The 11,298-nt window shown below is 38.2% G+C and overlaps 1 pseudogene; it reads right to left on the reverse strand.

The window, feature by feature from the left end:
* Positions 1–445: 445 nt before the first annotated feature.
* On the reverse strand, positions 446–10,341 carry LOC147912749 (KRAB domain-containing protein 5-like; annotated as a pseudogene).
* Positions 10,342–11,298: the final 957 nt, after the last annotated feature.

The following is an 11,298-nucleotide window of genomic DNA, read 5'->3' on the forward strand; positions in this document are numbered from 1 at the left end:
AGAGCCAAAAGCATATGATATCTGTCCTCAGTGTTACTGGGATTTCTGCACCAAAACCCAGTATCCCTACCACTCTCCTCACATACTTATGACATGAAGTAAAGACAGAACATAAAAAATGACTTAACATAGAGTTCCTCAGAAATGTGCATAGATTTTTCCCAGATCCCCAAGGCAATGGATGTCATGCAGGCCCTCACAGAAAAAGGGGCAGACTTTGCTTCTCTCTGTGAATGTGATGGACGGTCACTGGAGCAGAAGGAGAAGGCTTAGAGGATTTAGGAGCATGGCAAGAGAGGGCAGCAGATGTCCCTCTATGACAGCAACAGAAATAAACCTAGATTTTCAAAAATAATTTCCATTGAAATAAATATTCCCAAAACACATCTTAAGATTTGGCCTCCTCCTTGACCTTTGCAGCTCTCAGCTGTGTCATCTGCTTTACTCATTCCCACTTACCTGGGTATGTGACTATTGTCTCCTTCCTCTTCACAACCCAGGGATCCTTCATTTCCTCCAAAAAGCTGACCAGGTCTGGCTTAGAGACAACAAGTCCTGTTTATTAAAACAAGAAACATGAGTTTTGCTGGAGATTCTCCAATTTACAATCAAGTATTGTGCTCAAGAGAGAAGAGAGGTTGTTGTAGAATATTATAATATTCTAGAAAATAATTTCCCAAAGTATTATTTTCTGACAGCTTCTTTCCTATACTAGACTATGTTTAAAATTTTCAGATCTTGAGTTCCACTCCTAATTACTACTGAGTCAAATATAAGGGATGGGAGGGGGTGATGTCAGCATCATGGCAGAACGAGCACTTCCCTTAGAATCTACCCCCTAAGATACATCAAAAAGGACATTCATAAACCAACAGAGACATTCACACAACACAAAAGACATCTGAGAGACCCACACAGCTATATGTCTGATGGTGGAGGTGCTAGACTTCCCAGGAAGAAGTGGAAGGAGGTAAAGGGATCGTGCACTGGCTCTGAGAAAAGGGGGGGAGGGGCAGATTTCCATGGGAATGGCTTCACTATCCAAGTTTCCTCACAGCTCATGGGAAAGCTCTACACAGAGGAGACTAAGTTATTGTGGGGGTGTCCTTATCAAGGCAGCAAGCCAAGAGGGCAGAGAGCAAGGGCAGAGTGAGAAGACCCTGGGACTGCACACATGAAAAAAGAACCCCTATCCCCACCCGGCACACCAGCTCTGCCAGAGCAAGGGATACTTGTCAGAGGGCTCATGCATATGTTAGAAAAACAGCAGTTTGAGTGGGCAGTGAAGAAGGGCTGTCAACATAGATTCCAAAGGAAGGCATAGACACCAGGGATGGCAGCAGGCTCAGAACACACAACTTCTGACACCCTCCGAGTGGTGGCAGGTGGAACTGTGACCAGATACTATCACCATGCAAAAGCACAAATCCACGCCATCAAATAGTATGAAGAAATATATTAATACCGCAGACCACAAGGAAAATGACAAGCACTCAGAAATTCATCCTGAAGGCACAGAAATTTACAAACTAAATGACAGATAATTCAAAAGAGCTATCATAAAAAACCTTAATGGATTACAAGAAAATTAGGAAAGGCAGTTTAATGAAATCTGGAACAAAATTAATGAACACAGGGAATTATTCACAAAAGAGATTGAAACTATAGAGAAAAAATAATCAGAAATCTTGGATATGAAAAACACAATGAATGAGATAAAGGAAAATCTGCAGTCCCTTGAATAACAGAGCTGATATTATTGAGAATAGAATTAACAATCTGGAGGACAGAAATATAGAACTGCTTCAGGTGGAGGAGGAGAGAGAACTAAGACTAAAAAGAAATGAAAAAATTCTCCACGAATTATTCAACTCAATTAGGAAATGCAACATATGGATTATAGCTATTCCAGAGGGAGAGGAGAGGAAGAATGGAGCAGAAAGCTTGTTCAAAGAAATAACAGCTGAGAACTTCCCAAACCTGGGGAAGGAGCAGGAATTCCAAGTAAAAGAAGCTAACAGAACTCCTAATTATATCAAATAAAAATGACCTTCTCCAAGGCATACAGTAGGAAAACTGGCACAAGTCAATGACAAAGAGAAAATATTAAGGGCAGCAAGGCAGAAGAAAATAACTTACAAAAGAACCCCTATCAGGCTTTCAGTGTATTTCTCAATAGAAAACTTACAGGCTAGGAGAGAGTGGAATGATACATTCAAAATTCTGAAAGACAAAACCTTTCAGCCAAGAGTACTCTATCCAGTGAAAATATCCTTCAGACATATGGAGAAATAAAACGTTTCCAGATAAACAAAAGGTGACAGAGTTCAGCACCACAATAACCACCCTGAACTACAAGAAATAATCAAGAATGCCCTCATAGCTGAAAGAAAAAGAAAGTGTTTACAAAGCCTTGAGCAAGGAGTTAAACAGGCAGACAAAATCATCAAATTGCAGCTCTGTATCAGAACAGGTTAGCAAACACTTAATTATAACATTAAAGATAAAGGGAAGAAAAACATCAAAAATAACTATATTCTTCTCATTTTAACCACAAACTAACAATGCAAGATGGAATAAGTTGTGACAATAATAACTTAGAAAGGGAAGAGGAATGGGATGGAATTGTCTTAGACTAAGGAAATAAGAGGCTATCAGAAAATGGACTACCTCATCTACAAGATTTTTTACGCAAACCTCATGACAACCACTAAACAAATAATCAGAACAGAGACACAAATGATAAATAATTCAAAAACCATCAAAGAGAACTACCAAACTGAATTGGCCGTTTGAAATACAAGGGACAAGAAACAAGAGAAATACAGAAGAACCAGAAAATGAGTGATAAAATGGCAGCATTCAGCCCTCATATATAAATAATCACTCTAAATGTAAATGGATTGAATTCTCCAATCAAAAGAAACAGAGTGACAGGATGGATTAAAAAACAAGATCCAACAATATGATGCCTTCAGAAAACACATCTCATCTCTAAAGACAAACGCAGGCTCAGAGCGAAAGGATGAAGGAGGATACACCAAGCTAATTGCAAACAAGAGAAAGCAGGTGTTGCCATACTTATATCATACAAAGTAGACTTCAAGATAAAACAGGCAATGAGAGACAAAGGGGCAGAATATAATGATAAAAGGGATACTCCACCAAAAAGGCATAACACTTATAAATAGATATGCACCCAATACAGGAGCACCAAAGTACATAAAGCAACTATTAACAAACCTAAAAGGAGATAGATTGTTCCCCTACACAATAACAGTAGGGGAACTTAACACCACACTTACATCAAGGGATAGATCATCTGGACAGAAAGTCAACAAGGAAACAGTGGACATAAAAGAAAAACTAGACCAGATAGACTTAATAGTTATAAAGAGAGCACTCCATCCAAACACAGCAGAAAACACATTCTTCCCAAGTGCAAATAGAACATTCTCAAGGATAGACCGTATGTTGGGAAACAAGGCAAGCCTCAATAAATTTAAGAAGATTGAAATCATATCAAGCATCTTTTCTGACCATAATGCTCTGAAACTGGAAATCAATTACAAGAAGAAAGCTGGGAAAGTGACAAATATGTGGAAACTAAACAACATGCTACTGAACAACCAATGGATCATTGAAGAAATTAAAGGAGAAATCAAAAAAATATCTAGAGACAAATGAAAATACACCATACCAACTCATATGGGATGAAGCAAAAGTGGTCCTAAGAGGAAAATTGATAGCAATATAGGCCCACCTTAACAAACAAGAAAAATCTCAAATAAACAATCCTAAACTACACATAACAGAATTAGAAAAATAAGAACAAACAAATCCCCAAATCAGCAGAAGGAGGGAAATAATAAAAACATAGAGCAGAAATAAATGAAATTGAAACCAAGAAAAAAACAGTAGAAAGGATCAAGGCAACTAAGAGCTGTTTCTTTGAGAAGATAAAATTGACAAACCCTTAGCCAGACTCACTAAGGAAACAAGAGAGAAGGCTCAAATTAAAAAAAAAAAGAAAGAAAGAAATGAAGGAGGAGAAATTACAATGGATACCACAGAAGTACAAAGGATTATAAGAGAATACTATGAAAAAACTATATGCCAGAAAATTAGACAATCAAGAAATTGATAAATTCTTAGACTCATATAACCTCCCAAAACTGAATCAAGAAGAAATAGAGAATATGAACAGACCAATCACAAGAGATTGAAACAGTAATCAAAAACCTCCCCAAAAATAAAAGTCCAGGACCAGATGGTTTCTCCAGAGAATTCTACCAAACAATTCAAAGAAGATTTAGTGTCTGTCCTTCTCAAACTATTCCAAAAAGTGAAGATGGAACACTTCGTAACACATTTTACGAATGCCAACATCACCTTGATCCCAAAGCGAGACAAGGACAACAAAAAGAAGCAAAACTAAAGGCTAATACCACTAATGAACATAGATGCAAAACTATTCAACAAAATATTGGCAAATCAAATAAAGCAATACGTTAAAGAGATCATACACCATGATCAAGCAGGGTTTATACCAAGGACACAGGAACGTTTCAACATCTGCAAATCAATCAATGTGATACACCACAATAATAAAACGAGGAATAAAAACCACATGATCATCTCAATAGATCCAGAGAAGGCATTTGACAAGATCCAATATCCATTTATGATAAAAACTCTAAACAAAATGGGTAAACAAGGAAAGTACCTCATCATAATAAAGGCCATATATGACAAACCCACAGCCAACATCATACTCTATGGGGAAAAACTGAAAGCCATCCCCCTGAGAACAGGAAGAAGACAAGGGTGCCCATTCTCACCACTCGAATATTATTCAACATAGTACTGGAGGTTTTGGCCAGAGCAATTAGGCAAGAAAAAGGAATAAAAGCATTCCAAATAGGCAAAGAAGAGTTGAAACTCTCACTGTTAGCAGACATTTTATATATAGAAAACCCTAAAGAATCCATCAGAAAACTGTTAGAAATAATCAACAACTACAGCAGTGTTGCAGGGTACAAAATCAACTTATAAAATTCAGTTGCATTTCTACACTCTAATAACTAACTAACAGAAAGAGAACTCAAGAATACAATCCCATTTACAATCGCAACAAAAAGAATAAAATATTTAGGAATAAATTTAATCAACAATGTGACAGACCTATAGAATGAAAACTGTAAGACATTATTGAAAGAAATCAATGATGACATAAAGAAGTGGAAAGACATCCAATGCACATGGATTGGAAGAAAAAAACATAGTTAAAATGTCCATACTATCTAAAGCAATCTACATATTCAATGCAATCCCAATCAGAATTCCAATGATATTCTTCACAGAAACAGAACAATGAATACTGAAATTTACATGGGGCAACAAAAGATGCTGAATAGCTAAAGCAATCCTGAGAAAAAAGAACAAAGCTGGAGGCATCACAATCCCTGACTTCAAAATATATAGCTATATAAAGCTATAATAATTAACACAGCATGGTACCGGTACAAAAACAGACCTACAGATCAATGGAACAGAATTGAAAGCCCAGAAATAAAACCACACATCTGTGGACAGCTAATCCTCGACAAAGGAGCTAAGAAAATACAATAGAGAAAGGAAAGTCTCTTCAAAAAATGGTGCTGGGAAAACTGGACAGCCACATGCAAAAGAATGAAGGTAGACCATCTTCATTTAGCATACACAAAAATTAACACAAAATGGACCACTGACTTGAAGGTAAGACCCAATTATAAAACTCCTGGAAGAAAGCATAGGCAGTACACTCTTCCACATTGGTCATAAAAGGATCTTTTCAAATTCCATGTCTACATGGACAAGGGAAACAAAAGAAAAAATAAACAAGTGGGACTTCATCAAACTAAAGAGCTTCCGCCAAGCAAATGAAACTGGGTTCAAAATGAAAAGACAACTTACCAGCTGGGAGAAAGTATTTGCAAGTCATATATCCAACAAGGGGTTAATCTCCATAATATATAAAGAATTGACGCAACTGAACAACAAAAAAACAAACAAACCAATCAAAAAATGGGCAGAGGATATGAACAGACATTTTTCCAAGGAAGATATACAGATGGCCAATAGGCACATGAAAGGATATTCAACATCACTAATCATCAGGGAAACGCAAATCACAACAACACTAAGATATTACCTTACACCCCTTAGAGTAGCTATAATCACCGAGACAAAAAATAACAAATGTTGGAGAGGTTGTGGAGAAAAGGGAACCCTCATTTGCTGCTCGTGGGAATGCAAACTGGACCAGCCTCTATGGAAAACAGTATAGAGATTTCTCAAAAAATTAAAAATAGAAATACCTTATGATCCAGCTATCCCACTACTGGGTATTTATCCAAAGAACCTGAAAGCAACAATCCAAAGAGGCTTATGCATCCCTATGCTCATTGCAGCATTAATCCCCACAGCCAAGTAGTGGAAGCAACACAAGTGTCCCTTGACTAATGATTGGATAAAGAAGATGTGGTACATATATATACAATGGAATAGTACTCAGCCATAAAAAAAGACAAAACTGTCCCATTTGCAACAACATTGATGGACATGAAGGGTATGATGTTAAGTGAAATATGCCAGACAGAGAAAGACAAACACTGCATGATTTCACTCATATGTGGAAGATAAACTAACACAGAGAGAGAGAACTGTTTGGTGGTTACCATGGGGAAAGGATTAGGGGGTGGGCACAAGGGATGAAGGGATATATTTATATGGTGACTGACAAACAATAATGTACAACTAAAAGTTCACACTGTCATAAACTATTATGACATCAATTATAAAATTAATTAATTAAAAAACTATTTACCAAGTAAATAGATTTAAGTCAAAAAAAAAATAGAAATACCATGTGACTCAGCTTTTCCACTACTGTGTATTTATCCAAAGAACTTGAAATCAACAACTCAAAGAGACTTCTTCACCCCTGTGTTCACTGTAGCATTATTTACAACAGCCAAGACATGGATGCAACCCAAGTGCCCATCGACTGATGAATGGATAAATAAGAAGTGGTATGTGTATACAATGGAATACTACTCAGCCATAAAAAAGACAAAAGCGTCCCATTCACAACATGGATGGACCTTGAGGGTATTATGTTAAGTGAAATAAGCCAGACAGAGAAAGACAAACACCATATGATTTCACTTATATGTGGAAGATTAACATATGGACAAAGAGAAGAGATTAGTGGTTAACAGAGGGGAGGGGCCTTGGGGGTAGGCACAGGAGTAAAAGGGCACATTTTTGTAGTGACTGACAAATAATAAAGTACAACTGCAATTTCACACTGTTATAAACCATTATGACATCAATAAAATAAAATTTAAAAATAAGGGATGAAATTGCACTTTAATATGAGGGGAACACTATTTTATGGCACTGAGTTTATAGAATTACCACTAATATAGAGTGAAGGATGCAGATCACCTCAAGAAACGGAAAGGTTAAAGTCATAATGAAACAACATGAAGCCTTTCTTTTCTACACCAACAACCCCCAATGTTGTCCTGGAAAGCAGTGATCTGAATCTCTACTGCAGGAAGCAGAAGCTTTCAGGAAACATTCTACAAAAGAATCAAAACTCTGAGGGTGGATTATGAATTCTGGAAGGAAGTTATCCACACCCAGGGAGAGGAGGTTCCTGTAGTTCTCCAATGTCACATCCCTGTACTATTCCCGCTGAGTGTGGTCCAGGCATTCCCACTCCTCCTTGGAGAATTCTATGGCCACATCCCTGAAGGTCAGCAGTCCCTGGAATAAAACACACATTTACCAAGTGTCTTTGGGCAGAATTCATAGCTTTACACGATATGAAATGAGAGATTAAAGGGGTCTGATTCTGACTTAGGAGAGTGACCTGAAATACATAATTAATAGTTTTTAACAAAGTAATATTCTACAATATGATCTGGAACTCTGAGGAAAGAGGATGACATATGATCCACAAAACCGCTGTAGAGACTATACTCCTGTGGCAGATAAATTACAAAATTAAACCATCAGTACAGGCATATGCATTTGTGAGTGCTGTGTTTATATCAGGCAGGATAAGTTGTGAATATTTCTCACATGAAACAGTGATGGTGAGTTTAAAGTGCACTTAGCAAATTTTAACTCTTCCTCAATGAAGTGGAGATTTGTTAAAATGCAAATTCTGATTCAGGAGTTCTGGGATGTGGCGTGGGTTTCCGCATTTTTAATAATCTCTTTTTAACATCTGACAGTAAAGCCTCTGGTACAAGGGCCACACATTTGAATAGCAAAGAGGTAGACCAAGAAGGGAAGAATCCATGGTTGACTTTGAACTGAAAGAGCTGTGGAAATTACAGGTTCTAATAGCATAGTAAGTGTGGCAACAACAATCCTTTTTGAAAATTTACAATGTACTAGATATCGTTGTAACAGTATGTTATGTATTATCACATGAACCACATAATCTGAGAACAAGAATATTATTTTTCCTCTCTTTGGCGAATGTTTTGTCAAATATCCAGTGAATAGTAGAGCCTGGGTTTTACGAAAAGTTAATCTGAACTAGAATTTATTTTAAAAGAACACAGACCGGGGCAGGCCCTGTGGCTTAGTGGTTAAGTGTGTGTGCTCCGCTGCTGGCGGCCAGGGTTCGAATCCCGGGCGTGCACTGATGCACCGCTTCTCTGGCCATGCTGAGGCCGCGTCCCACATACAGCAAGTAGAGGGCTGTGCAACTATGACAAGCAACTATCTGCTGTGGCTTTGGGGGAAAAAATAAATAAATAATTTTAAAAAAAGTAGCATATTAAAAAAAAAAAAAAAGAACACAGACCGATACAGAGACAACTCTAATGTGTGTTTCTAACAGGTTCTGTAACTGAGAAGAATAGAAACAAATTAAGAGGGAAACAAGAAAGAACAGATCAAATAATGTTAACATTTTATGCACATGGGCATGCATACAAATGGGAACTATGGACATACTGAAAGTGATAGAGAAGAAAATTTTCATATCAATGAAATCAAGATTATTGTCACTTCTGTAAATTCTATAAATCTAGGTGTATTTTTTAAATGCACTAGGGAAATGAACACACAATCACATAAAATAAGTTAGAGCTATTGTTTCTGAGACATCTCTTTCAAAATTTGTTTATCATTTGTGTTGAGCTATATTTTAGAAACAACACACTTGAACACAAATTCATATAGTTCTTAAAAATTTCTTTGAAAATACAAAGAAGTTAAAAAGAAGAGCGTGTCTATGACATGAGCATGAAATGAAATGGAATCTTATAGAACTGAGGCCTCATTGATTGTAACTTGTCCTTGCAAAAGTCAGTGTCTTCAGTAAACAAAGGTGAGAGCATTCTTTTTCCAAATCAAACTGCAAACAAAGAGAAACTAAGAAGAAAAAGGAGTTTCCAGATTAAATGTGATGGCTTCTGCACATCTCTTGATAAATCCCTCCAACACTCTTATTAATACTAAAGGAAAAAATATTAACTCTATAATGCAGAAATCTGGCAGAGAGCACCAGAACCAAGTGAAAATCAGCTGTAATGGGACAAACTGATATCAGGTGACTGAAACACACAGGACACATCACCAGCGCGGTGATATTATTGGCAAAAATAAATAGGGAAATCATAGTCTAAATTTGATTATGAATACACATCACTTTTTGCAAATTTCAGTCCACATATACCTCTCATGTTCTGTAACTCTAATAGTGCATTTAAATAGTAAGTCTTTCTAACAAATATAGTGAGCAAGTCTCTTCTAATTACTCTTCTTTTTAAGAAATCTGAGTTTTTCTGGGCCACTAATGCCACCCTATTTCAAAGTGAATTTTGTTAACACTGTTCTATGGAGCTGATGCTGCATCCATATGAAAACTGAAAGCTACATTTTCCCTTCCTTCGCTGATATCTGGCCATCAGAACCCACCTCAATAGGAATCCTGGATATCAACACCTCCCATGTTGATCTGTCACAAAGGGAATAATTCCATTAGTTGAACATCATTAATTCATGGTGAGAATTCTTCATGCTGTAAAGGGAGCCTGGATGGAGAGAATGGAGAAAAGGCTCTGGGGCACATGGGAGAAGTATTCTGAAGAGCTGACCTTGACGATCATAAGAAGAAAAGGGGAAAAAAAGTAGTTGAAAATAACCTCACTGGGCAGCAACAGCAGAAGTAGAAAATTAAAGGTTGGCAGATTCTAAATCCATGGCATTTCAGGAGGAAAAGTGGACACAGCCTCTGAGCTGGGGCACGACATTTACCTGAGAACCTGCCATTTCTTCCTCTTCCTCTTCCTGCTCCGGGTTGTTTTCTCAGGCGATATTATGTGGAGGAATCACGTCTGCATCCTGAGAATCTGCCTTCATAAGTGTGAGCACAGCCCCGTCATCTGCTACCACCACACACACAGGCAGAAGCCTTCAAATATTGAAAAGTCCCCCTCTCCCATCCTTTGTCACAGGAGAGATTCAGGAATAATGATCTCCTACACGGAGACCAAACTGTGTGCTTTGTTTCCTCTCTCCACGGGCTCTGCACTCACACAGATGTCCTAAAATTCTGCTACAGATGGGGAATAGGTCTGTACTGTCCTTCCCCTTCCAAGTCCATGTAGAGCTGGCCCTGTTATCTCCAGTTGGACCAAAGCCTGTGCTCAACTCGCATGAATGTACCCAAGAGCCCTTCTGCTTAACCCTGGCCTCACCTTAGAATCACCTGGAGCCCTTAATTGAAACAACATTGATGCACCCACCCAGACCAACAGACAGACTCTGTGGGGGAGGCCACAGGTGATGATAGTTCTCAAAACTCCACATGTGATCCTAATGGGAACCTGGATGGGAACCACTTAGCTAAGCATTTCTTCTGAAGATGTAACGTGCACACAGATCCCTTGGGTATCAGGATCCTACTCTAAGAAGTTATGATTCTGCAGGTTTGCAGAGAAGCCCATGAAATGGCATCTTTAACAATCCCCTGTTGGTGCTGTCGTTTCTCCCCTAGACTGGTTTTCAGTAGCACTGAACTAGAGATATCTAACACAGGACACCTGAGACCACTGCGTAGCGTGAGGGTTTGAGGCAGGAAACTCCAAAAGCACAGGCCCTTTGGGCGAGATTCCTAGGGGCTGAGCTCTTCCTGGACGGCTGTGGCAATGTCATTATCTAGTGCACATGTGCAGGGTTGAGGGTGCAGGGGTGGCAGGAATCAGGTGGTGGCATCAGGTGTGTGAG

The sequence above is a fragment of the Ceratotherium simum genome, chromosome 33 (genome assembly GCF_057802395.1).
Source record: "Ceratotherium simum simum isolate JZ-2026a chromosome 33, ASM5780239v1, whole genome shotgun sequence".
NCBI lineage: Eukaryota > Metazoa > Chordata > Mammalia > Perissodactyla > Rhinocerotidae > Ceratotherium > Ceratotherium simum.